Raw genomic sequence first — 27934 nt, 5'->3', positions numbered from 1 at the left:
GAGAGGGGAGTGTTGTGGGTGGGAGGGAAGTAATGGGGGGGAAGCTATTGTAATCCATAAGCTGTACTTTGGAAATTTATGTTCATTAAATAAAATAAAATATAAAAAATAAAAACAACAACAACAAAAAAAAAAACCAAAAAACAGCAACCAACTTGGCTTAGAAAAAAAGATTATAATCACCTAGTGACATCACAGACATCTCAGTTTGTGTCAGGGTGCTATATGATGTCACACAATATCAAATCACCTAATGATGCATGTGTCAGAAACCATGCCTGTGGCTAAGCAATGCATGACTGTAGTTATTTGAATCTCTCCAGAGCCCGAAGGAGATGTCAGGGATGGAAAATACCCACGGGTGGGTCATCTACACTGAGGCACTAGCTGGAGCCCTGGGGTGGCTGCCACTGAGTCAAGAAAATGCTGGGACAACTCAGGGGTGAGTTTTGAGGTGCTTGTGATACAATGGCCAGGTAGGAGAGGATCTAAGAGTAGAAGGTAGTGGAGTGGTGGGACGAGGTAGGGAAAGTGGGAAGCCCACAGAAGGGCGTGTATCAAGAAAGAGAACACGCAAAGCATCAAAAGCCAGAAATCAAGAGGAGTAGAACAGAGAGACCTCTGGTGGATTTGGCAATGCGAAGGTCATTGGTCCCATTCCTGTGTGCAAAGGGGCTTGGGGTGGGTGTGGGGAGAGAGAGTGGAGACAGTGGGAGCAGTGACAGATGTTGAGCCAGGGCCTGGGGGTGGAGTGTGAGGGACGGAGGGGAGGATTTACATCTGTAGTTCTATACATGACATGAACGTATTAAGATACAAGAATATTTTAAGACATATTATTAAGCAAAAAAGCAGAACAGGATATTAGACACAGAAATAATCTCACAGTGTGAAAACAGAGTGGGAGATAGATGATGTGTGTTTACAAAGACAGTTTCCGGGAGCGTCTGTGGGGCACTTGTAGTGATGGATACCTCTGGGGAATGGTCCAAGGGTGTACCTTTCTCCTACACTGGCTGAATTTTTAAAAAACATAACCACATGCTTCTTTATTAATTATAAAAAGCATTAATTTGATGCCCTCCAGGGCAGCTCTTGAGCACCAAAAATATTGATCAAAGTATTCCCTGGTTTTCAAAATTAGTATTCAGTTTGTTAAAGTTACAAATTTGTACAGACCCATGCCCCTCCATAAACTTTGGAATTCAGCTTACAAATCTTATTATTTATTTATAAGTCTAGCAAAATTTTACAATCACTTTTAAGGGGACCTTTGAGAAATGTTTCATCTCATTTACAAATGTGTTTAATTAAATTGCTCTAAACATTGTAAAATGCACTTATAGACTTAATATATTTGAATTCCTTTTTAAGTACTTCAATTGTCTAACAAAACTTCTCAAATATTTAAGTAACTATTATAAATCTAATTCATTAAATGTCCAAATATGGCAAAGCTTAAATTATTTTATAGGTTCCAATACTTAGTTAAATGCAGTTAGATTTCAACTTAGAACCTGACATTGGAATTAATTGTTCAATTAAATGTTTCACATTAGAAAGGAAAGTTTATCTACTAATACAAAAGGGCACATTTTCTTAAACATGTCAAGTGCACAAATATAGCTTGTTTCAAAGCACAAGCATCTTAATGCTGAAGCTATGAATCTGTTCTACATTTCCATTTAATTCTAACTCTTCTGAGTTCACAGGTGCTTACCCATGATCCTGTCTCAATCACGCCCCTTACTCTTTTTTTATTATTTTTATTTTATTTGTTTATTTATTTATTTAAAGATCCATTTATTTTACTTGAAAGTCACAGTTACACACAGAGAGAGGAAGAAGCGGAAAGAGAGAGAGACAGAGACAGAGAGACAGAGAGAGGTCCATTCACTGGTTTACTCCCCAGTTGGCCGCAACGGCCGGAGCTGCACGGATCCTAAGCCAGGAGCCAGGAGCCAGGAGCCAGGAGCTCCTTCCAGGTCTCCCACGTGGGTGCAAGGGCCCAAGGACCTGGGCCATCCTCCACTGCTTTCCCAGGCCATAGCAGAGAGCTGGATCAGAAGTGGAGCAGCCAGGTCTCAAACTTGCGTCCATAGGGGAGGCCAGCACTGCAGGCAGCGGCTTTACCTGCTAGGCCATAGCACCGGCCCCCACGCCCTTTATTCTAAAGAAATGTGGGCATGGAAGTTTCTCACTCTGCTCCCTGAACCATGCTTGCTGCCTCCATACATCACGCCTGCCTCTGCTTCCCTCCTGTCACTCTCCCAGCAAAGGCCCAAACCACTACTTCTGATTGTCATCCGCCCAGGTCCCTCTGTGCCTAATCAGTACTGTTCTTGTCTCTCCTATATATTTAATAGTTTCCTCTCAGCTTGGATACTTTGCATCAGCCTCTCTTAAAAACAAACAGCTTTGACTCCCGGGCCCCATTAGCTGCCTTCCTCTGTGCTTTTCCTGGCCCAGACTAAAACTGCTTTGAGGGGTGGTCCACACGTGTGTTTTCATCTGCTCGCCCTTGCCTATCCATGACCACAATTTGGTCTGACCCTCCTTGTGCCATGACAAGATTACCGCTCTCAAAGTTTCCTTCTAATACCATGTCACCATACACCATGTTAGTTAGAGCTAAGCCCTAACGTGGTGGTATTAGGAAGTGGGCTTTGGAAGGTGATCGGGTCACGCAGGCAGAGCCCCTGTGAGTTCCAGGGGGCCCCCTTGCCCCTGCCGCCATCAGAGGACACAGTTGGAAGGTACCATCTACAAACCAGGCAGAGGGCCCTCAGCAGATGCGGAATCTGCCGGCACCTTGATTTGTTCTCCAGAACCTGAGAAGGAAATGTCTTGCTTGTAAGCTGTTCTATGGTTTTCTAGAACCATGAGAAATAAATGGCTGCTCGTTGTAAGCCACCCTCCTATGGTATGATTTGTTTATTAGGTGTGGGGTTTTGGTTGAAAATCTGGCTACTCCTTTCTGTTTCTGTTTTGCTTCATGTTTTTTATCATGAAGGCACATTAGATTTTGTCAAATGTTTTTTTCTGCATCTAATAAGACGATCGTGCATTTTTTTGTCCTTTTAAAAATAGTATATTAGTTAATGTTCAGGTATTAAATTAACTTTGTATTAATGGGATGAGTTCCAATTGGTTGTTTGTTTATATTGTTAATATACTGCTGGAGGGGCCAGCACTGTGTCATAGTGGGTGAAGCTGCCGTCTGCAGTGTTGGCATTCCATATGGGCACCAGCTCAAGTCCTGGCTGCTCCACTTCCGATCCAACTCTCTGGTGTGGCTTGGGAAAGCAGTGGAAGATGGCCCAAGTCCTTGGGCCCCTGCACCCACGTGGGAGACCTGGAAAGAGCTCCTGGCTCCTGACTTCGGATCGGCGCAGCTCCAGCTGTTGGGGCCGATTAGGGAGTGAACCAGTGGATGGAAGACCTCTCTCTCTCTCTCTCTCTCTTGCTCTCATTCTCTGCCTCTCCATTCTCTCTGTGTAACTCTGACTTGCAAATAAATAAATAAATCTTTATATATATATATATATAAACTGCTGGATTCATAAGCAATGTTGATAAGTAGTTTCCTTGTCATGGCTTTGTATGGTGATGTAGAGTAATATTGGCTTCATAAATTGAGTTGGGAAGTGTTCTTTTATTTTTTTAGAAAGGTTTATAAAAAGCTGGTGTCGATTTTTCCTTAAATGTTCTGTAGAAGCTACCAGTGAAGCCGTCTGGGCGTAGGCATTTCTTTGTGGGAGTTTAAAGACTAATTCAATCTCTTTTTTATGCCTATTTAGATTTTCTATGTCTTTCTGAGTCAATTTTTGCAGTTTATTCTTTCTAAGATTTTGTCTAATTCTTCTGTTATTCAATTTGTTGGCACACAAGCGTTCATTCTAAAATTCTTTTTATTTCTAGGTTCATGGTAATGTCCCTTTCACTCATTCCTGATTCTGGTAATTTAAGTGTCCTTCTCTTGGTAATTTAGCTAGACGCTAGTTGGTGTTACTGACCTTGTAAAAGAGACTTTTCTGTTTCATTGATTGTTTCTTCTTGTTTTTCCATTCTCAGTTCCATTAATTTCCACTCTAATCTTTATTATTTCCTTCCTTTCTTTTGTTTTAGGTTTAGCTTGCTCTTCTCTTTCCCATGTGTTAAGGTGAAAAGCTATGTAATTTATTTAAATTCTGCCTTTTTATTAATAAGGGCACTTACAGCTATAAATTTTCCTTTTAGCATTCCTTTAGCTATATTGAATGAATGTTTTTATATTGTGTGTTCATTTTCATTTATTTCATGGTATTTTATTGCTCCTGTGATTTGTCCTTTGACTAATTGTTTGCTTATAAGTATGTTTTAAAATTTTGATATATTTGTGAGTTTCCAAAATTTATTTCTAATTTTATTCTCTGTGGCCAAGGAATATATTACATATACTTTGATCCTTCTAAAGTGTTGTTCAATATTCCATTTTCTTGTTGTTTTATGTGTAGTTGCTCTATCTATTACCGAAGGTGAAGAATTAAAATCTAAGTATTGTTGACCTATGTATTTATCCCTTCAAATTCATCAGCTTTGTTTATGCTTTATGTATTTTGGTATTCTATTGTTAAGGGCATATATGTTTATAATTATCATACATTCCTAATGTTTTGATAACTGTATAATCATAACATGTCCATTTTCATCTGTAGTAACATTTTTGCTTTGCAGTCTCTTTTTTTTTTTTTTTCAGTATAGTTACTCCAGATCACTCTCTGTCTTTTTTAAGAGCAATTTATTTTAAAACTTCATCGAAGTTTGTAGTAAGGAGAAAAGTAACAGGAACATCAAAGGAATACACAGATTAGACAATTTTTAAAAATAGTCAGTTCTTTATGTTTACACAGAAGTCTGTTGCACAGATTCCAGAATTACACAGCTTAACGAGTCCTGAATGTAACAAAGCATTCACAATTCTGAAACATTTCCAACTGCCTACTCACTTTTCTTGGAAAGCTACAGGCAAGATTTCAAGATTTTATCAGGTAAAATTTAGTATCTTTCCATGAAGGTCATCAAGAGGTTTTCTAACATTCTCACCTAAGTCCTTAATTTTCAGCATATGTGGGTCAGAGAATGGAAAACAGGTCACCAGGGCATCAAGCTTCTTTGAAGTCATAAATGAGGGTCTCGGATAACATAAAACCTTGAGTCAAAGTCGTTTCCAGGAATTTGCTTCCATTTAGGTTTAATTCTGTACTTTTGCTATACTTGACACCTGTCTTGGTCCCCTTCCTGTTGCTATAACACAGTACCTGAGATGAGTCATTTAGAAAGAAAGGAGGTTTATTTTGGCTCATGGTTCTAGAGGCTGGGAAGTTCAGGATCATGGTGCTGGCATCTGCTCAGCCTCTGGTGAGGGCCTTGTGCAGCTTCAAGTCATGGTGAAAAAGTATTAAAGGAAAGGTGAGGGCTAGTGGAAGAGAAACACATATTTGAGAGAGAAGGGAGGGGAGAGGGAGAGCGAGAGAGAGAGAGAATAGAGACCAGGCTCACTTTATAACAAGCTCTCATGCTGTAAGTAATCCATGAGATAAGGTAGCATCAACCTGTTCATGAGGGTGCTGCTGCCATGACTCAAGCACTTACCTTTGGCCCACCTCACAACACCATCTTATTGGGGTGCAAGCTGCAGCATGAGTTTTTGGAGGTACAAATCATGTTCAAACCATAACAACACCTACCCCCTTTTCTAGATTACTCATTGTAAATTGGAAGCAATCCCTTGTATGTGTATCAAAATTTCACTTTTTCTGTCCTCCCACCTCCTCTGAGTTAATTATACTCAATTCCATATGCCAATCATGAAAACACATGCTCTTCTTCCAGGATTTTAAAGAAATTTGGGTGTGGTGAGAAAGAAATGACCTTCTAAGGCTGCAGAAGTTTTCTTACAGAAAGCATGGATTATTCTAGGAACAAAGGTCACTCTCCTGACAATGGATTGGATTCTCACCTTAGTCAACCTTCCTAGCTTCTCACTTTGCATAGAGTAATATATCTTTATTATGTCACATTGGGTCAGGGGGATGGGCACAGTTTGGCTGTGTCCTCCTCTCTAAGTATATCAAGCTGCAGTCAAAGTATTGGCTGGTTTGGATTCTACATGGTAGGCTCAACTTGAGAAGACTCTGGTTCCAAGCGTAGGCAGGATGATGACAGAATTTGTTTCCTGTAGAATCAAAGACTTCTGTCTCAAGAAGTGGCTACCCTCACCATCTAAACTCCTTGCTGTGCGGAATTCTTCATGTGGTTGCATACTTTCTCAAGTCAGTTAGGAAAAGAGGTAGCGTGAATATTCTAGCATAACAGAGTCATATAATGTAATATGATCACAGAGAAACACCTCGTTGCCTTTGCCATGTTCTTTGGATTAGAAGCAAGTCAAAGATGTCATCTATCTTCAAGTGGAGAATATTATATAAAAGAATAGATAGGGCTGGCATTACAGTGCCTTGGGTTAAGCTGCCACCTGCAATACTGGTATCCTGTATGGACACTGGTTCATGTCCCAGCTGCTCTACTTCCTATCCAGCTCCCTGCTAATGTGCCTGGGAAAGCAGTGGAAGATGGCTGCTGCCATCCAAGAGGGAAACCCAGATGAAGCTCCTGGCTCCTGGCTTTGGCCTGGAATAGCCTGGCTTTTGTGCTGTTTGGGAAGTGAACCAGCAGATAGAAGATCTCTCTGTCTCCATCTCTCTCTGTGTGTGTGTGTGTGTGTGTCCCTCTCTCTCTGTAACTCTGCCTTTCAAATAAATTTTTTTATAAAAGCCTACCTACTAGAAGCCAGGGATCACCAGTAGTTAATTTTGGGTCTGTCTACTACTTCTGCTGGAGTGCTCTTCAAGAGCTGTGCTGAAGGTTCCTTTAGATCCCTAGATGGTGCTGGCGGTGCACCTGTAGGCTCTGGTGGCATGGCAGCTGCAGATATCTGCGCACTGCTTCCCCCCTTCCCTCAGCACGAAACAGCTCATTGAGAGACATTAGAAAGACCATTTCACTGAAATAGAGGCCACTTCCCTACTACGGGAACTTTCCTTTAAAGTTAAATTGAGAAGCTAAGTGACGAGGCGATATCCTTTTAATGGCAGCTGTGTGTACATGCATTTTGAGAGCAAACGCTCTTTCAGAAAAGATCATTTCTAACGTTCTTTCAAACTGTCAATTTGGAGGGTGAAGGGGGATGTGATTAGAAGACCAAAATAACAAAGAATTTTGAGACCGGCAAAAATGTTGACTGCCCGAATGTATAATTTAAACTGCCAAAGTGCTAGCACATTTTTGATGCCAAATATACTTAATCAGTAATAATCCTGTCCCTCAAGAAGGCTTCTAATTTGTTTTATCGCCTTTTTAGATTTGTCCCCTTTCATTTTCTAAAGCATAATCATAGTTCAGCAACTCCATCTGTGCGGGCTCCGGTGATGGATTCTGGGTGGTAATGATGTACACGACTGAATAACAATTCCTTAATCACGACGTTTCCTCTATTGTCGCCTCATCTGAATTCATCGTTTCCAGAAAATTCAATTATATTTGCAATCTCATCAAGAAATTACTCAGATAAATAACTGACAGATAACAGTGCCTTAACTTGTCAGCGATGATGCTCCGGTGGAGGGGGGGGGGGGCTGGGGGAGAGAAGAAACAGGAAAAGGCCGATTTGATAAGAGCTGTCAACAAGAACTGCTGCTTTTCCGGGAGGCACCGGGGAAGGGGGACAGCTTCAAGGCCCCAGATGTTGCTCAGCCTGTGGATGTGACAAGAGCCCGGAAGCGATGATCAGGCCTGGCCTAATGTCCCTCTCTGGAGTCATCTCTGGCTTTTGCCAATGTTTCTAACACCCTGGCCCTCACTGCAGGTGGAAATTGACGAGAGATTTGAGATCCCCCTTGCCCCCTGAATCCTCTGTTTCCTGTTAGATTTTCTGCAGCCTCTCGCACCACGTGCGGGGGAGAAGCCTCCCCTTGACTTCAATCGTGCTGATAAAGATTCTCTGAGTGTCTGAAGAAAGCATTAATCATCCTCCACAGCTCACATCTGCCGGCATTCTGCCTCTGTCAGGGCGATTCAATGCATTACCCAGCCCCTGTCAGGAAGAGCCCGTCGCCACGTGCTGTGGCTCTAAGCCCCACTCAAAGCCCACGTCTGTTCTGGTCTCAGCCCCAGCTGCTGGGTCTGCCCCCAGGAAGCAGGATGGGGGCTGGAGCTGCAGTCCCTGCAGTGTCTGCTGGCCTGGGCTGGCACTGCTAGCCGTTCCTCAAGATGGCTCTACAGATGGTTCCCGGGCCGCAACAACAGCCCCAGCTAAGGCCCTGGACAGAGCTGCTCCTGGGTAGACAACGTTTGTTCTGTGCCCTTCCCCACCAGGAGGAGCCATGATCATCCAGTGAGGACATTCCTTCTTCAAGGAATGGTAGCTGGTGTCCTCCAGGGTGAAGTATACCCACTCACAGATACCAGGACAGCATAGCTTCTGTTCGCCCTCCCCAGCTCCTCTCTCTCTGTCTGTCTCTTCTCTCTCTTCTCTCTTTCTCTCCCCCCCCCTCTCTCCCAGAGACACCATCTAGGGGAACCTGAAGCAAGTCCATCTCCAGAAATCTCCCACAGTTGCCTTCAGCATCCACACGGGGACTGTTTCCAGGAACCTCCCCCAAGTCTGCAGATGGTCAAGTCTCTTACAGAAAATGGTATTGTTGAGGTTTGCTTCAAGGAGTCCATGGGAGAGCAGAACTGGAAGTTTATTTCGGTGCAAAAACCTCTTGAAATCCATGCACAGTTATTTAGTTTTTTTCATGCCATCATTTTCCATGTACATTTTGAAGATCCCTCTGTATCTGCATATAACTGATGCACAGCCTCCTGTTAATTTTACATCATCTCTAGATTAGTTATGACACCCAATATAGCATAAATACTATGTAAGTGGTCATTATACTTTGAAAGAATAATAACCAAAAAAGTCTATATGTGTTTAGTTCTGACGCAATGTTTTTGGCATTTTCAGTCTGTGTTTGGTTGAGTTCACAGATGCAGAACTTGTGGATACAGCGACCCAACTTCAGTACATTCAAGGCTGTCTACTCTCACACATGCTATCAGAAATGTATTCCTTACCATCAATTAGTTTGCAAAATTTTAAAATTCTTCATTAAAATTTCAGAGTTCCAGCAACAAGGTAACACCAACAAAGTTGGGTTAATGGAAATGTTGCAGGGAGAAGAATGTGTATGCTGGGGAGCAGTGATGTGTCCCCCAGAGAGGATCTTGGGAAAAACTTGTTACAAGGCTTGGGCATGTGGTAGGTGACTTTGGGGAGGGTTCTGTCTAGGTGTTGCCAGGCAGTGGAATTGTTCTATAATGAGGTATCTTTATGAACTATATCTGTAAACTGGGGGGCACAATGTAGGCCTAACACTGTCATTGATAAACAGACAGTAGTCATTCATGTTAGTTGGAAAAGGGGAATGTTTGGTTGCTTTGTGATCTTGACAGCATTCGTGTTTCATCTGCATTCAGACATGACCATGGAGTGACCCTGCTTTGGTCTTGCTCCTTAATGGTGACAGTAGCCTCGTCTGATGTTGATGCACTGGGAAATTTTTTGTGTTCAACCAGAGAACATGAGAACCCGGCTGTGAGTTCCAGGGCAACTCCCATCTACCTGGGCTATTTTCTCAATGGTGAACTTCTTTCGAGGTGATAATACCTCTTCATACCCATGTTCTCAGTAATTTTTTTTTTGGACAGGCAGAGTTAGACAGTAAGAGAGAGAGAGAGACAGAGAGAAAGGTCTTCCTTTTGTTGGTTCACCCCCTAAACGGTCGCTATGGCTGGAGCAACACGGATCTGAAGCCAGGAGCCAGGTGCTTCCTCCTGGTCTCCCATGCGGGTGCAGGGCCCAAGCACTTGGGCCATCCTCCACTGCCTTCCTGGGCCATAGCAGAGAGCTGGACTGGAAGAGGAGCAACCGGGACAGAATCCAGTGCCCCAACTGGGACTAGAACCCAGGGTGCCAGCGCCGCACAATAGGAAAGGCAGCAATAGGAAAGGATTAGAACAGTGAGGGGTGGTGCTGGCCAGTAATTCTTCTAAATATTGGAGAAGGTACAAGGAGGGAGCAGTGCTGGAGATGGTTAAGGAACAGAGTGAGTCAAGGTCAAGGTTCCACGTTGAAATCTCAGGATTATGATGTGGAAGGAACAGCAGTCACATCCTACGTGAGTAATCCCCACCGTGAGCAGCCATTCTTTCCCCAAGGTCTGAGTCAGTGGGACCAGGAGAACCTAAGCAGCCTCTGAAAATAGATTTGTCCTCCACACATCTGGTCTCCCTTCGTTGGCCATTAATGTAACCCTTCCAGAAGCAATTTGTGTTTCATATTGGGATGACACGGTGCGTACTTCAGGGCTGCAATTTCACACCTGATTTCTCTCCCCCCACCCCCTTCACATCTTCTGGTCTGTAGCCTAAGGGAAATGGCATTGCTCTTCCACCATCCTGATGGATTTAGCAGCCTTTGGAGGAGAGGCGAAAGTGCTGAGGGAGCCTGACATGGCAGACCTTGATGCCTCAGCAGAATCAGGGGCAGTACAATGGAGGCCCCACTTAAAGGATGGGACATCCCGATTCCTATCCCCTCGGATAAGATCTCTGTTCTCCAAGATCAGGTGTCCCCAGTGCCTTTAAGCTCCTGATGTGTGCTACTGGGTTACACTATTTCTTTCTGTTCTAAAATGTTTAAGTTTTATCTTAACCTTCTCCTAGATGTGACTTAGATCATGTACTTGGATAATTATACCGTGCTTTTGATTTGCTGATGCTAGCCACAGGTTTTTGAGAAAGTCTGTATTCATCTAAAATTCTACCAGTGCCTGTGGACAGCAGAAGCCACTCATGTCCCAGTCCCTGGAACCTGAGAACAGTGTTACACGGCAGGACAATCAAGGCAGCAGATGGAGTTAAGACTGCTGATCAGTTGACTTGAAGAAGGAGAGCCTACACTGGATTATCCAAGTGGACTCAGTGTAACCACAGGGTCCTTCACACGTGGAAGAGGGTGGTAGAAGAGTGAGACTCAAGGAGGGATTTGAAGACTGTGTGTCGGCTTGAAAGATGGAGAAGGGGGGCCGTGAGCGAAGGAATGAAGGCAACCTCTGACAGGTGGAAAAAGAAGAGGAACTGATTCTTTTTCAGAGCCTCCAGGAGCGTGGCCCCGTTGACACCCAGGTTTCAGACTGCTAGCGCCCATAGCAGAATTTGGACCTTCAGAACTCTAGGGTTAACACACTTTGTTGTTTTAATCCATGAAGTGAGTCGTAATTTATTACAGCAGCAATAGGAAAGTAATGCAGTTTGCCAGGGCTTCACTATCAGGCAAGAAACCAAGAGGAATCAGACCCTTGAGAGCATAGCTCGCTGAATAAGGAACAAGTGCTGGGTTTGTAGACTTGTTCCTCTTAATAAATCATCCCAGTTTCTTGTCATGGATGCTAGATTGCTGTGGTGATGGGGAAATGTTGGTCTGAACTGTAAGAAGCTGTTTTTATCCTATAGGGGCCCAATCTTAAGAACTGTGCTCCTTTGGCTGGCGCCTCAGCTCACTAGGATAATCCTCCACCTGCGGTGCTGGCACCCCGGGTTCTAGTCCCAGTCGGGGCACTGCATTCTGTCCTGGTTTCCCGTCTTCCAGTCCAGATTTCTGCTGTGGCCTGGGAAGGCAGTGGAGGATGGCCCAAGTGCTTGGGCCCTGCACCCCATGGGAGACCAGGAGAAGCACCTGGCTCCTGGCTTCAGATCAGCGCGGTGTGCTGGCTGCACCGGCCATTGGGGGGTGAACCAACAGAAGAGGAAGACCTTTCTCTCTGTCTCTCTCTCTCTCACTGTCCACTCTGCCTGTCAAAAACAACAACAACAACAACAACAACAAAAAACAAAAAACAAGGCACTAGAGCAGATACCTCAGTGTTCCATCACGCTATTCCATTGTTCCTCTTCCTGCTAAGAAATATTTTCCCAATTCTCCCCCTAGGAATTACCCCTCTCTGCCCTTTTGGTTGAGGCAAGATTCAACACATCCCCTAACTCCAGACGTAATAGCACATGACCTAGAACTGGTCAATCACAGAGAATCATCCCCCATTGGTTCATGGTTGGGCATGTGACCAAAAAGAACCAATGAAAGTCCTCCTTAATGCTGTGAGGATTTTTAAAGAGATAGCAGATAATTGGTGCTGCTAAGGACTGAGGGGGAAAACCCAGGGACAGTGAAGCCACTCGAGTGAAAAGAGGTGACAGAACACGGAAAGATTCCTGAACATGATTGAACACCTAGCTCTAACTGGGTCTGAGTTCCCCTCTATTTAGTAATTTGGGACAACAAAGTCCCTCTCCCTGTTCTCCACCTTAGTCCATTCTAGGTGGGGTTACCTTCTTGAGTTCCCACTCTGAGTGTGAGTCACTGGGGGATATTCAGGAGAGTTAGGCGGTGGTACTCCATCTGGGCTGCAAGGGGTCAAGTATCAAAGGGGAAAGGAAACAAATAAATCCAAGGTAAACCATTGGTTAGCACAGGAGCGCTTATCATGCCTTGGGCACGTAGAGAAAGGACGCCTAATTCAGAGAGCACCTGGAGGGAACTCACGTTCCTTTCACAGGATCCCAGGGGAGGGATGTGTGGAGACTCAGTTGAACCACTAGGGAGAGGGCCAAGGACAAATGGCGGCTTGGGCACATGGTCCTGTCTCACCTAAACCAGAGCTAAGGCAGAAGTGGGCGAGGCAGAGCACCAGGTGATCTCAGGACCTGGCACTAAAGTCAAAGGCTAGCCCACACAGCACACCCTGACCCTAGAGAGCTCAGAGACAGAGGCAGTCTGCCCAAGTTCACACAGCGCCTGGGGCAGTCTGCTCACTCCAAGCCTGGAGCAGCCTTCAGAAATGGGTTGCTCCAGCTACAGTTTTATAAGCCTCACCAAACACAACAGAAGAGGAGAAATCCCTCAACTGCCCTTCCCTGATGGCTGAGCTACAGGACACTTCCTGGACTTACCCTAGTGGCTGCTCCTGCTTAGAGCCTGCCCGTGGGTACTGACAGGAGAGGCTCTATCATTGGAAACTGTTTCTCTTGAGTCTTGCCGCTTATGAAGGGTTGAGCAGGATAGATGGCAGCATGGCAATGTCCCTGGTCTTGGCACAAACGTTCTCATCACTGGACAAATCCAACGCATCTTGCTTTGCCCAGGGAAGGTAAATGAGAATACACAGGAGCTGAGTCAGGAGCAAAGCACTTTAAACATTATGGCCCCAACCCAGCCTTTCCCCTTGTCAGTCTAGATTAGCACAGCCTGGCCTGGAGGCCCTCGTGGCTCAGATCCTGAGAACTTTGGAGACAGAGAGGAAGCAAGGGACAGAGGGCAGGGAGAGGTTACTGCTGCTAGATGGGATCTGGGAAGACCATGGGTGCCCTTGTGAGGGAAGGAGGCAAACTCTGTCTGCTCAGTGAGAGTTCAGAGTCACATCCAAGCCCAGACAATTGCTAACTGTGTGGTCTTAAGGAAGTGTCACCTTGGTACCTCGATTTCTTCATTTGTAAAGTGGGAATATAGTAGGAGTCGACGCAAAGGGTGGCTGTGTGGTTTAATTCACGCCACGAGGGGCATGCGGTACAATGGTGGGGTCTCTGCTTGGGATGCCTGCATCCCATGCCGGAGTGCCCGATTTGAGTCTCAGCCACTCTGCTCCCAACTCAACTTCCTGCTGGTGCATATTCTGAGAGATAGCAGGTGATGGCTCAAGTCCTTGGGTCCCTGACACACATGTGGGAGACCCAGATGGAGTTAAAGGCTCCTGGTTTCTGCTTTGCTCACTCCTGGCTCTTGTGGGAATTTGTGGGAGTGAACCACTGAATGGAACACCTCTGCTGTTTGCTTTCAAATAAAAAAAAATTTAAAAAAGAAAGTTAAAAATATGCAAAAAAAAAAAAAAGCGCATTTTGTTAGCAGCAGCAACAGCCATAGGAATCCACTCCAGGATCCTCAAACCCCCTCCCATGCTCATATTCACAGCCGCGAGAACAGGCCTTAGTAAGTTCTAGCTCTTCAGTCCCAGCCTGCTCTCTGCTGTCCTAGCTGATCTGATGCAACCATTGACTCAGATCAGGAACGGTCATTTTTATTCATTGATTTGACAACTATTTTCTGAGCACCTACTATGTGTCCAGGGCATTGGGACAGACAGCAGGGAACAAGCTAGGCCCAGGCCCTGTCCTCATAACAGACCTCTTTACTGGTCATCTTGGCATTTGTGTGATTGATAAGAAAACTGAAATTCAGAGAGAGGAAGGCCTTTGCCTCCAGTGACAAAGCTCACTGATGTCAGCCAGACATGTGGACGGCAGTTCCTCCTGACTTGTGGTTAGCTGTGGTCAACTGTGGCCTGAAAGTCTTCCATGGAAAAATTCCAGAATGAATTTTTTTAAGTTTTAAATTGTGTGGTGTTTTGAGTAGTGCGACAAAATCTGAGGCTGTCCTGTTCCATCCTGCTCAGGATGTCAATCTTGTCTTTGTCCATTGTATCTGCGCGGTATACGCTACCTGGTCACTTGGTGATGAACTGCTGCAGTTTCACAGAGCTTAGGTTCATGAGACCCTTGTGTTATAGTCTCGCACTGTGTTACAATGTTTACACCACTCCCCTCACTCCAGCTCATCACCAGGCACTGCATCATCTCACACCATACCAAGAAGAAGGGTGAGGACAGCACAGTAAGATGTTTTGAGAAAGAGAGAGAGACAGAGAGGGAGAAACAGCAGAGTCCACATTCACATGATTTTATTACATTATTATAATTGTTTTATTGTATTACTGGTTTTAATTGCTAATCTCCTGCTGGGCCTAATTTATAAATAAAACTTTATCATAGGTATGCACAGGAAAACACATAGGATATATTCAAAGGGTTCTGTACTATCCATGGTTTCAGGCACCCAGTGGGGGATGTGGAACATATTCCCCATGGACAAGGGCAGACCACTGTATTGTGCTCATCCCCTGAGTCTCTAACCGGACACACAGCACCTAAATCAGCATATGCTGACCTGATGAATAAATGAATTAGTAATGCACGGTCTAGGGGTTGGTGTTGTGGCATAGCAAATGAAGTCGCCACCTGTGACACCAGCAGCCCATATGGGGGCTGGCTGCTCCACTTCCAATCCAACTACCTGCTCATGGCTTGAGAAAGCAGTGGAAGATGGCCCAAGTGTTTGGGTCTCTGCCCCCACAATGTGGGAGGCCCAGATGCAGCTCTTGGCTTTGGCCTAGCCTAGTGCTGGCCGTAGCAGCCAACTGGGGAGTGAAGGAGCAGATTGAAGATCTGTCTCTGTCTGTCAATCCCCCTCTCTATCTTTCCCTCTTTATAACTGACTTTCAAAACAAATAAAGGCATCTTTTTTTAAAAAGAATAATGTGCAGTCTGGTGTTTTCCTGTGGCCTTCATCAAAATCATGAGGAAGTGAGGACCTGCGTGGGACAAGGGGTAGTGCCTTCCACGGAGCGGCCCCAGTCAATTCTCACTCTGCCCAGAGTGGCTGGAGAGACTGCAGGGGGTCTACCTCTGCTCTCAGGACATTGCATCTGGAGCTGAAGTAACTCTACAAGGTCAGCTGGAAACGCGGTGCAAATCATCCTGGGCAGGCAGTCCTGGGGACAGAAAGGAAGCCAGACTCTGGGGAGCAGGGTTTTTGCCTTTTTTAACTGAAAAATTAATCCTCAGGCACGAATCCTATTCTTCCACAATTCAATAAATTGCATGCCTGACTTTTGTAGGGCTTGGGATCGGAATACAAATGGAGGCTGCGATAGGGACAAAGCTCCCTCTAAAGACGTCCACATCTGAATCCCTGGGGCCTGTGAACACGTTAGGTGATATCACCATGCGGTACTGGGGTTGCAGGTTAGAACCTAAGACAGGGAGATTATCCTGGATTATTTCGGTGGGCTCTGTCTGTCATCTGGGGTTCCTGGAAAATGAAAGGGGGAGAGAGATGGCAGCATGAGACTCAGCCCGATGCTGCTGTCTTTGAAGGTGGAGGAGGGGCCACAGCCAAGGGCTGGGGGAAGCCTCTGGGACCTGGAAGAGGCAAGGAAGTGGATCTCCTCCTGGAGGTGCCAGAGGAACGTGGCCCTGTCCACAACTCAGCATTAGCCCAGTGCCACCCCTGTTGGATGGCTGACCTCCCGAGCTGTCAGATGCTGAGCAGTGTTGCAAGCCATCGCATTTTCTGTGTAATATGTTACAGCAGCAAGTTAGCTCATGCAAAGGCCCACTTCCTGTATGCCTAAATGTCTACTGCTTTAAATCAAATCGTTCCCTTGCTCAATCGAAGATGTCCTACATTAATAAATCTATTTCCGTATGCACTTGGGTTTGCAGATTGTCACAATCCTAGGAGTTCCTCATTAGAACAGAAAGCTGGCTCCGATCCCCACGTCCGGCCCCTGGGGCTGACCCCTGTCACTTCCCTCCTGCACTTTCACATGGCCCCCCAGCCTTCTCACCAAGCCCATCCATGACTTCCATAGACAGCTGCTTCCCAGGAAGACAAACCTGGAAAACAAATGTGTGCAGGCCCTGGGAACAGCCTAGATCTATTTGGACAGGGAGCTTGGGTCCTGGCACCCAGAGAAGGCTCTAGACAGAAGGCAGGTGTGGGTTTCAGGTGGGCAAAACCCCCTTGGCTCTTTCACTAGCCTTACCCTGTGGGGGAGGGGCACAGCTGGCCATGAGTCCCAGAGGCCTGCAAGACAGGCACCTGTCTCACAAGACCAAATAGGGCTTCACAGAAGAGTCCCCCCTTTAGTGACCCACCTTTCCCACCCAGGGAAAGCTGCTATAGAGCTGGGTTTTATTGCTACAAAATTTCTTCAATTTTACCCCAAAACAACTTTTCCTGGGTTAATATTTCCTTGACCAATAGGGTAGCTGCACTGCCACAAGGATTTCAGGTGGGATGGACAGCTCAGCTGGGGTTTGACTGCATCTCCCAGAAGTCCTGTTGTGGAAGCCTGATGCCCCCATGTAATGGTTTTGGGAGGCCATGACCTTCAGAGATGATGAGGTCACTAAGCTGGATTAATGCCTTTCTGGAGTGGGATTTGACCCTAGCATCCATTGTCTTCGCCCCAACCCACAGTGCACACAGCTGCAGGTTCTGAATAAAGCTGTTGTGGGAATGGACAGAGCTTGGCAAGAGCCTTGGCTCCAGCTCTGAGCAGTGGCCTTTTGCTAGATAGAGGAGCAGCTGTGTTTCCACTAGAAAACAGTAGTCAACACGTGCTCATCCACTGAGAGCTTATTTTCTCCCAGGAGTCAAGTCCTGTGATGGGTTCTAGGGATATGGCCCTTGAGGCAAGTTCAAGAGCGGGCTCTAGGGATTGCAGATGCATCTGGCTCCCTGTGCTTCTCAGCCCACCACCTGAGCCCCAGGCTGGGACAGAAACACCATGGATCACTTGTCACACAGAGGTACAAAGGGTGTGCAGAGATGCAAACCTGTGCATGGGGGCACATGGGCACCAGAGGCTCACAGATTCACCAGGCCTTTCCCTAGCCCAGGGCACATGCATGCTGTGAGGTGTCCCTCCTGTCTGGGGCTCCTAGCTTCCTGGAGCTGGTCCTATCTGAAAACCACAGAACCTTGCTGTGAAGGTGCCACGTTCTCTCTGCTTCCTGCTAGTCTGATTTCAGACAGGTCTGTGTGTGATTAACCTCAGACGCACAAGACAAGCTTGGGGAATTTGTTGCCATCCTTGCCAGAGTCCTTGGCCCTGCAGAGGCCCCACTGGCCTAGGGAGAAGAACCCGAAGAACGTTTGCACAAGTTAAAATCGAGTTTAGCCATCAGGAGCCAACTCACATTTCTTTTTTTTTTTAATCTTTTTTTAATTTATTTTTTTTTAATTTTTTGACAGGCAGAGTGGACAGTGAGAGAGAGAGAGACAGAGAGAAAGGTCTTCCTGTGCTGTTGGTTCACCCTCCAATGGCCACCGCCGCCGGTGCATCGCGCTGATCCAAAGCCGGGAGCCAGGTGCTTCTCCTGGTCTCTCCCATGTGGGTGCAGGGCCCAAGTACTTGGGCCATCCTCTACTGCACTCCTGGGCCACAGCAGAGAGCTGGCCTGGAAGAGGGGCAACCGGGACAGAATCCGGTGCCCCGACCGGGACTAGAACCTGGTGTGCTGGCGCTGCAGGCAGAGGATTAGCCTAGTGAGCCGCGGCACCGGCTTGCCAACTCACATTTCTTGCGCACCTGAGGATGCAGACTGACATCATGCAGACTCTGACTCCTGAGGAGGCAGGGAAAGCAGATGGAGAGCCGTAACTGCCAAGGCTTGGAAAGGATGGGCCTACCCAGAGAGATGGCGGCGTGGCTCCAGGCTGGAAGGCAGGCTCTGCCCACAGGCCAGAAGCTCTCAGCCTGCTGGACAAGTGTCCTCGTCTCCGGATGTCCATCTGCTCTTGGTGTTGCCATGGCCACCAGAAGTTCCTTGGCTGAAACTCTACTCACATTTCTGCTCTATCCATGATCAAACCTCAGAGTCCAAGGCCACTGCCACATCTATTGACGGCCCCACTGAGCTCTCTGTGGGAGGAAGAGGCTGTGTTTAGCCCAAGGGCTTGGGGCCCAGTTGGAGTAGTGGAAAGAGGTCCCCAGAGGTCTACACTGGATGCCGAAACCCCAGTGACCTGATTCCTGTGTCTTCTTGTACCTGAGCCAAGAACAAACCTTTCCCTTTCCCATACTTCACCCACCACGATGTCCTTCAATGCTGCCAACTCTCCTAGAGGGACTCCCGTTGGGATCTGCACTTTAGAGGTGAGCCAGGTGAGGGCCGTGGGAGCAGCATGGTTGGAACACAGTCCTCTGCATTCTTCCTTCAATGCTACCATCAGGAAGGATTCCGTAGCATATTCCAGTCCGACTTCGATTCTCACTGCTCATCCAAACAAGCTTTCTCAAAGGCTGTGGGCGACCCCTATGGTACTGAACAGAGCAGACTCATTGGATTGCCTTTGCTTTGAGCTCTCGGCAGTGTGAGACACTGTCAGTCACTTCCTCCTCGTGTGCTTCCATGAAACCAGCACCCTTGACCGACTTTTCTCCATCTTCCCACTCTCTGATGCACTCTCTGTCCTTGTCTGCCCTGATCTGGCCTGTTCTGTCCCTGGCAGGCTGATCCCATTGTCCATGTCATCCAGCTCCCTTGTTCTCTGACTTTCAGTTGGGTGGGTTTGGCTAAGGAGAGGCACCAGCAGACTGGAGAGTGGAGTGTGAACCTCCCCGACTTGCTCCCTGTCCACCTGCAGGTCTGGCCGAAGTGCCCTCTTGCACAGCCACCACTCCACCCTCTCCAGGCACAAGCATCTCTCCCCTCTTCCTTTTTCTCCAGGCCTAGGAGTTTGTTTGTTTATTTGTTTTGTTTTTGTTTGTTTGTTTGTTTTGGACAGGCAGAGTTAGACAGTGAGAGAGAAAGACAGAGAGAAAGGTCTTCCTTCCTTCCATTGGTTCACCCCCCAAATGGCCGTCACGGCCAGCGCACTGTGCCGAACAGAAGCCGGGAGCCAGGTGCTTCCTCCTGGTCTCCCATGCGGGTGCAGGGCCCAAGCACTTGGGCCATCCTCCACTGCACTCCCGGAAGAGGAGCAACCGGGACAGAATCTGGCACCCCAACTGGGACTAGAACCTGGAGTACCGGCGCCGCAAGGCGGAGGATTAGCCAAGTGAGCCATGGCGCCGGCCAGCCTAGGAGTGTTGCTGGCTCCCATGTATGTCATCAACCTGGTGTGTCCCTGGACACTGCCCAGACCTCTGTACATACTCTGCTCTTTAAACTCTTTTCCATTTACTCCATCTCCATTTTCTAAAAACCTAGTGTAGGAGAACAGGCTCCAAAAGTGGAGGGTGCTGCGACTTCAAAGAAACAGGGTAAATCCAATATGACATAGAGTATGATTTTGGGTGGGGCAATTTATAACCAGAAATGTGATCTCAGAGCAGCCTTGAGATAATGAACCCCCATGTCCCCTCTCAGTAGTAAGAGTTATATATGTTAGGTTGGAGAAAAGCAGCCTGACACTAGCCCAAGTGCACCTGAACTTTCCCAAGAAACATTAACATTCCAGGGATTAGATAAGGAATTTTCCAGGGTCCAGCCCAGCAAGGACCACTTAGCAGGTTCCACTAATGGCTTGGTTTATCACAACATGGGGCTTGGGATGGCTGTTGAGGTAACCTAGGGGTGACATGGTTGGCTGCAGTCACACCAAGCTGAATCTCTAGTGTTGGGATTCTGAATGGTACAACGCTCCCCAAGGTTTCCTTCTACTCCTCTTGGTCACCCCTGTTCTGCCTTCTTTAAAGGCTCACATCTCTTGTCTGACTACTCAACCTGGAAGAAACTCAAGGGTTTGTTCTTTTATTGTTTCACACCATCTACCTAGGTGGGCTCACTGCCCTCCACACTGTTGCCACCCACCAAGATACCATCCACCCAGTCAACTCCCCTGTTCAATCCTTTCTGAGCTCCAGCCTGGACCACCCAACTGCCTCTTTGCCACTTCCCTTCATCCTCACCCAAGTCATCTCAAACTCAGCATCATCCAACCTTCCCTTTCTTCTTGAATGACACAACCTTTGACCCAGTTGTGCAAGCTGGTGACCCAGGCATTATTCTTGATTCCTCGAGTCCATCACCAAGTTCTGTTCACCTCTCCCCACCTCCACAGACTCCTAGTCCAGGCTACCATCACATTTGTCTTGGTGATCGCAAAAGCTTCCTACCTGGTCTACCCAAACCCTGTTGGCCCTCTCCGGTCTCTACAGAAGGTCAATTTCTCGCCCCTCCAGAAGAGTGGCCTGCAGACCATTGTTCCTGGTCACTATGTACCCTCCCCTTACGGGGACATCTGCATGCATTGGTCCTCACCCTCCAGCTCACTTCCTTAACCCCTGCCCCTCCCTCAGCTCTCAGGTCACCAACCATAGCTTCTTCGACACCCTTGAACACCCCAAACCTCTTGTAGACCCAAATCCCATGGTGCTGGGCACCTCTGCTGTGCCACTTATTAGTGTCAATTTCACACTTATTTGTATATGTCATACACATCTGCCCACCTAGATTGAAAAGCCTATGACAGAGGGACCATCTGCACTTCTGTCTATTTGTTCGTGTCTAGCCCCCCTACTATCACACACATCGGTGTACGGCTCATATTAGGTGCTCAATATTTGTTGAATGAATGGATAGAGAGATGAATGAATGATGAGAGCACAAGTGGAGTAACAAGCTAATCCTACCAGGGTTGTCCAGAGACTGGGCTTTTAAGGATGTATAACAGTTTTTTCCATTTGGAGAAGAAAGAAAGGGCGGGCATTCGGGTAAGGTGTTGACTGTGGAGGGAAACTTGGTCCTGATTAGTCTGGGCAGTGGAATGTCTGAGTTAATCACTATAGGCACTCATGTTCATTTTCCAAGACTCCAACGATACAGCTAAGCTACCAGTGCCTCCTCCCAGAGACTCCAATCTCCAAATGGAGCCCTATCCCTGGGCTCGTTGGCCTCAGCCCTGAGCCCCAGAGGAGGGCTCTGCATCGAGACCTGGAGCCGGCTGTGTTTGCCCCCAGTTACCCCGGCCCCTTTCTTACTGCTGCAGTCCTGGAGCTTGTGTCAGTGTGTGCCTCCCTTGTGCCAGGTGGCCAAATGCAGAGGCCCTCACCCCAGTTCAGGAGTGGTTCGCATGGCCCCTGCCTCATTAATTGGTTCAAGGGTGAGCACATGATATAACTTTTCAATCAGAAAATTCAATCAGTGATTCTGGCTATTTCCTACGGAACTTGGACCTGCTGGGTTGTGAGGCTGCAGTTGAGGGCTCAGTTTGCCTTAAGAAGGGAGAAGAGGAATCTCTGAAGCCACACGGTATCCTTCCAATGTGACCCCTGGATCCAGCAGTGCCTGCAGGCTTCCCTACCACTGAGCTTGTGAATTGTGTGAGCTGTGACAAAGATTCTCTCATCGAGTAAATCTACTCAGTCTGCCTTGAACTCTTTTCCAACTTGGCCTGTCTGTGGACATCTGTGTTTATGTCTACATTGTCCAGTTGCAGCAAGACGCTTGCTATGGCAATTGACGCAGAAACCCCTGTTCTGCACAGATCATCGCCCCTGACACTGAATTAGGCTCCACCTTCCCCACCTCCCCCAGGTGAGTTCTGACCATCCTGACCCGTTAGGTCAATTTGGCTGGCGCCCCTCTCACCCTGTTGTTTCCATTCAGTCATTTTCCCTCGGTGGATCCCACCCCGTTCTTGGCAGTAAATCCCCACTTGCCCGTGCCCTATTCCGAGTCGAGCCCAATCTCTGTACCCAGTGCCAAGGGCACAGCAGGAGTCCCAGTGCCAATCACGGCAGTCCCCCATGCTTGCTGGTCTTCACTTCATGAATAACAGCGAGCATACACTCATTTCTTTAATAGCCATTGACTTTCTTCCTCCCCTGTGCCCGTTGGAGCTGCAGGTGTTGTCACCTGAACAGAGCAAGAGTCCTCACGGAACATCCACCGTGGTCCTCCTAGCATCCCGCTGGCCAGGGTGTGTGGCAATGGCTCTCACTGGGGGGTCAGCTTTCCTCTGCTTGGCTGTGGACCTTAGGGATCTCAGGGACATCCCCTCCCTCAAGGACGTGGTTTCCTGTCCTGAGCAGTAGCTGAGCCCCTGCTCTGGGCTCTGCAGACCCCTGAGCCTTTTCTGCCAGGACTTCATGGACATGGTCTACTGCCTGAGCACTTGGGGACTGGTTTTCTCTGGCTGACGTCACCAAGTACCACAAACCAGTGGCTTCAATCACAGGAGTTATTCTCTTCCAGCCCTGGGCGCAGGGATTCCAAGATTAAGGGGCTGGCGGGCCTTGCTTTTTCTCCCTGTGACCTCCTGTGGCTGTCCCTCTGTGTGTGTCTGTTAGGACATCAGTCATGGTGTTGGAGGCGGGCCCTCCATAACGGCCTCATTTTCACTTCATTATCTCTTTAAGACCTGTCTCCAAATGCAGCTGCCTTCTGAGGGCCTGGAGTGAGGACTCAGGCAGAGGAGTTTGGGGAAGGGGACACACAAGTCCTCTCCCAACACCTTGGCTGCCACCGTGGACAGCCGGACATAGCCTTGGTTGTATAAGGATGGGACTGGCCCCTCCTCAGGGCTCGAAGCTAGGTGAGGTCTGCAGACCCCTCTGTGCTCAGGAGCCACTGAGCCAGGCTGAAAGGAGCCCCCCACGCTGCCCCATGACTGCCCTGTGGGCTGAGGGCTGCGACGCCTGGGGGAAAGGGGGGGGCTGCTGCAAGGCTCAGGGGCCCACTGGGTCCATTCCTGCAGTCCCCGCTGGGAAAAACTGGAGCCGAAGCTTTCCCAGACAAACCTGTGCCAATGCCCAGCAGCTGCTGGGCCCAGCAAGCATCAAGTCTCCTTATTGAGAGGCAGCTGAAAGTGACAGGTGGACGGGAGCCAAGCTCAGCCCCTCCCCCTCCCCCGCATCATGCCAGCTGCTCTGACAGTTTCAGGAGTGAGATGCAGCGGCGGGTGGCATGGGACCTTCCTGGAAGGCAGCCCGGGGGCCCTGGCGCTGGGCCGAGCCTGCACCCTCGTGCCTCACCTGCTCCTGCCTGCTGAACCGCACGCGTGCTGCAATTTGTAGAATTAACATTTCCTTCATATTTGCATCTGGCAGCACAGAGACGGGGAGCAGAGGACAGGGGGAGACGGGAGCTGAAGGCTTCCGATTGGTTCCTGGGCGCACAGCGGAGATGCTGAATGCCACAAACCTCCTCCTACACGTCCTCACCCCCAACTCCCATGGACAGGGAGGCTCCTCTAAGGGTCAGAGGCCCTGTATGGACATGGTCTGGGGCTGTACAGGAAAGGGAAGGAAGCCCCCGAGCACAAGCCTCGGTGATGGGATGGCAGTGCAGGAGGCCCGGCATTACAGCCACGATCGCACCAGCCTCGTCACTGCTCTGAGACTTGCTAACCCCAGTCACCTCCCACTGCGATCCATCCATGAGGACTCAGCCGTGACATGCCTCCCCCTTTGTCCTAGATGTTGTCTCTAGAGGCAGGTGGTCTTAGTTCAGGATGCTAGCAACACAGTGCTGCAGAGGGTACGTTTAGGAAGCCAAGAGGCTCATTTTGGCTGTTGTGTTCCAGTGTCGAAGGGCTGTATCTGGAGATAAAATAGTATCTCGGGACCCTTGCCGGCAGGGTCTGGAGGCATAAAGGGGCTCACGCGGGGGAGCCGAGAAGTGTGCGAGGGAGCTGGCCTAACAGCTCGCACAGCAGACCCACTCGTGAGAAAACTGCCAAAGCCACAAGGTGGCCCCCTGCCCTTCTCCTATGAATGGAGCCACAAGAAAACCCCGTGACCTTTCCCTGAAGTAGGTCCTGCAAGAGGTGCCCCCTCCCCACACCGTGTGCCTGTCGCTGACGATGCAGAGACCTGGAGGAGGATCCGGACACAGGCCTTGCTGCCGCACCCATCTCACAGCCAGCAGATCACGGCAACCCCGGGACAGTGCTCCTCTCCCCAGCATCCCCTTGGCAGAAAAACGCACAGGCTCCCCTGCTTCTTGGGGTCTCCATTTCCGAAGTCCCCCACCTCATCTGAAAGCTACGCTCAAGACATTTGCATACTTTTCTTCATCTGTCTCCTGTCACCAGGGCCTCAGCCATGACCTTGGAGGTGGGTGAGGAAAGGACTCATAGCCCTGCTCCAGGTACAGTTTTAAGAACCACCCCCACAGGCGGCTGGAGGCCTGGGGACCTTGGCTTTGAGGGAGTTTGTGGAGTCTGAAGAGCTCGGCCACACTCGCTGTTTTTCGAACTCTTGTCTGGGCCTCTGTGGCTGGAGGTACAGATGTATCTCAACCAGGATGTCTGAGCTGAAACACAGCAGCAAGCGGGAGACACACAAGCCCATGTGCACATATACACGTGCACACACACACACTCACACATGTGTGTGCACGTGGCACTCACATGTGCTGCTGTGACACCTGAGAACTTGTCAACATACAAATCCTCTGGCCTCTCCCCAGATTTACTGAGTCCACTCTGGGGGGAGGGCCTGGCCATCTGGGGTTCCATGGGCCCTCCCAGGGGCCTCCCCTGCAGACTCGAGGTAGCGAACCGCGAGCGGACAGGTGGATCTCCCCAGTTCTGGCCTCAGGCCTTGCGGCTGCCCCTCTGCCCCAGCAGGCGGCCTGCCAACCTCTGAAGCTGGCCAATGAGACTGTCCTGCTCATCAGGCAGAGCAGAATGGTCCCTGTGGGGAGCAACCTATGACTCTGCCTCATATTGCAAGCATTCCTTACCTGGATCCCACGTTCTCTCCTGTAAATTAATAGCCTCCAATGGCCTGGCATTTGCATAATGGCTCTCCTGTCCCTTCCACTTGCCATAATTAATTGTGTTAGAATACTATTTCTCCATCTTGTTGCTTATAGCAGTGGTTCTTTCATTGTGGGTTTCAGATTCACCCGGGGAAGCTTGTGAAAATGCAGGTGTTCCCCTCCCCGCCTGCGCTCCAGTGTCCTGTAGCAGGGCTGGAAGCTACAGCCTGCTTCACACAAGCTTGAGATTCAGGGGCGCGTGTTGTGGAACAGAGGGTTAGCTGCCACCTGCGATGGCATCATCCCCTATGGGCGTCAGATCGAGTCCTGGCTGCTTCACTTCTGATCCAACTCCCAGCTAATGTGTCTGGGAAAGCAGCAGAGAATGGCCCAAGTGCTTGGGATCCTGAACCCACAAGGGGAACCCGGAGGAAACTCCTGGCTCCTGGCTTCAGCCTGGCCCACCTGCAGCTGTTGTGAACATTTGGGGAGTGAACCAGCAGATGGAAGACCTCTCTGTCATTCTCTCTGTGTGTCTCTCCCTCTCTCTGTAACTCTGCCTTTCAACCAAATAAAATAAATATTTATAAACAACAGGCTTCAGTCAGGACCAAGGTAGGAAGAAGTAGGCTGATCTGTGGGTGTCTGAGATTGAGGGAGCAGCCTGGATGGGGTGGGACAGCCCCAGTCGGGTAGTGGTGGGCTCCCTGGAGGGGGAGACAGGAAGGACATGTGGGGTAGGTGGTTCTTAAAGGGGCCTTTCTGGGTGGTCTCTGCAGGACCTTGCCTGAAGAATACCAGCACTGTTGGCTAAGCACCTGGCTGGGCCCTCCCTACACCCACAATTCCTCATTTAATTCTGTAACCCCATAGGAAGGAGGGCAGGATTTTCTGTCTGATCTCATGGAGGTGAGCGGGTGGCTTGTCCACCATCACACGGTGACTCAGGAGGTAGCACAGCCTGTGCCTCACCTAACACCTGCTAGGACACAAAGCCAAGGAAGTAGCTCTGTGCCTGGCCTCCAGTGAGCTCGCAGAAAGTGTTACAGATGAGGAAGCAGAAAGTGCCCGGTGCATTGTCTGCACCTGCAGGCGCTGGGAGCCAGGCCCTCAATGAGAGGTCAAAGCTAATGGTCCAGAAAGACTGTGACTCTGAGGACTGGGAGCAGGCAGGGTGTGCTTGCCTGTGATGAGCACCCACAGCTTCACCAGCCTGCAGGAAGGAGCAGCAGACACGCCCCCAGAGGCTGGAGTTTGCAGAATTTCACTGAGAAGCAGCCTGGGCTGCTGCGAGGATGCTGGGCAGTCTGTGGCCTGTGCTGTCCTCTGCTGGTGACTATTGGTACTGACTGCAGCTGACTGGGCCAGCTCCAGGGCTGAGTAAGTGTCTGGCCAGGTGCCAGGGTGAATCGTCTGAGGATCTGACCAAGGCCCCTCTGCCTCAGCCCACAATGGCTACATCAGTGGCATCCAAAGCTGTGGGGCAGCATCTGGGTGCACTCTGTTCTTAGAGGAGGTTTGATAGTCATTCACCGTTCTGGCCAACTCAGGTCCCTGGCTATCTCTCCTCCCAATTACAGGGCCAGTCTATAGTTTCCTCTCTAAACTTTTAACTTCTGGCTTTTGGCACATGCTAGCTGTGCCAGAACTCTTGGTCTCTCTTAACATTCCCCATCCATGGGGCAGGTGCTTGGTGCAAGAGTAATGACACTGCTTGGGACACTCACATTCCATGTAGAAGTGCCTGGGCTTGAGTCCCGGCTCTGCTTCAGATACAGCTTCCTACTTACGTGCATCCTGGGAGGCAACAGATGATGGCTCAAATTCCTGGGTCCCCATCACTCACTTGGGAAACATGCATGGAGTTCTGGGCCCTTGGCTTTGGACTGGCCATGCTCCAGCTGTTGCAGACATTTGGGGAGTGAACCACCAGATGGGAATATCTCTCTCTCTCTCTCTCTCTCTCTCTCTCTCTCTGTGTGTGTGTGTGTGTGTGTGTGTGTGTGTTTGCCTTTAGAGTAAATAAAATATTTTTTTAAGATATTCCCTATCCTGGTCTCTTGGGGGGAAGCATGATGGCATCCCATCAAGGATGCCTCCAGTCAGGAGGTTGGGAAGTAAAAACACCATGGAACCCCTCAGTCCAGCCTCTGGTATAATTTTAACAGTACCTGACATTAACTGAACACCGACCATATTCCAGGCACTCTTGGAACGTGTGTGTGTGTGTGTGCCCAGCCTTCACAACACACTTCTGGAGAAGGTAGTGTTGTGGCTCAGAGCACACTGGCCCAAAGTGCGCCACTGGGACGTGCTGAGCTAGAGAAACAGTCTTAGAAACCAGCTTTCTCTGACCCCCGCACCCTGCAGTACCTGCTGAGCACATGAAACTTGCTGATCATCAGTCACTCCAGCAAAGGGGGTAAAGGGGAAGTTTCCCCTTGTCCCTGTAGTGCTT

General features: G+C 48.8%; 1 protein-coding gene and 2 long non-coding RNA genes across 4 annotated transcripts in view; 1 reads left to right on the top strand and 2 right to left on the bottom strand.

Annotated features, from left to right (window-relative positions):
• KCNIP1 (potassium voltage-gated channel interacting protein 1) overlaps window positions 1-27934 on the bottom strand; it is a 331932-nt gene that overhangs the window by 240224 nt on the left and 63774 nt on the right. The gene's annotated exons all lie outside the window — the stretch shown is intronic.
• Window positions 273-8696, top strand: LOC138850213 (uncharacterized). The gene is made up of 2 exons (XR_011389898.1): window positions 273-442; window positions 8603-8696. It is a non-coding gene; the product is annotated as an uncharacterized lncRNA (long non-coding RNA).
• LOC103347961 (uncharacterized) overlaps window positions 14932-27934 on the bottom strand; it is a 31423-nt gene continuing 18420 nt past the window's right edge. For both annotated transcript variants that reach the window (XR_011389897.1, XR_011389896.1), the window contains exon 4: window positions 14932-27934. This exon is cut by the window's right edge. This is a non-coding gene — a long non-coding RNA (uncharacterized lncRNA).

The sequence above is a fragment of the Oryctolagus cuniculus genome, chromosome 6 (assembly GCF_964237555.1).
Source record: "Oryctolagus cuniculus chromosome 6, mOryCun1.1, whole genome shotgun sequence".
NCBI lineage: Eukaryota > Metazoa > Chordata > Mammalia > Lagomorpha > Leporidae > Oryctolagus > Oryctolagus cuniculus.
This window is presented reverse-complemented; position numbering and strand designations above follow the sequence as displayed.